Source organism: Octodon degus, unplaced genomic scaffold, assembly GCF_000260255.1.
Source record: "Octodon degus isolate 3935 unplaced genomic scaffold, OctDeg1.0 scaffold00186, whole genome shotgun sequence".
In the NCBI taxonomy this organism is placed as follows: Eukaryota; Metazoa; Chordata; class Mammalia; order Rodentia; family Octodontidae; genus Octodon; species Octodon degus.
In genome coordinates this window covers 1,517,760-1,517,983 of record NW_004524762.1, presented here as the reverse complement: position 1 = coordinate 1,517,983, position 224 = coordinate 1,517,760, and positions in this window count along the sequence as shown.

Genomic DNA, 224 nt, shown 5'->3' with positions numbered 1-224 from the left:
TGGGCTAGCTCCCCAGCCCAGAACTCTTGTTCAGTATGTAAGATACAATATGGGGGGGGGGGTGTGCACACACACCTATGCTAGCACACATATAAGCATGTCTCTTTTACTCAATCATTAAATCTGCTGCGTTCAAAATACGCCTTTCCCCATCAATCTCATTACAAAGGAATAGGAAGAAACCAAATGCCTAGAAGGCTGAGGCTTGGATCACAGCATCTAAG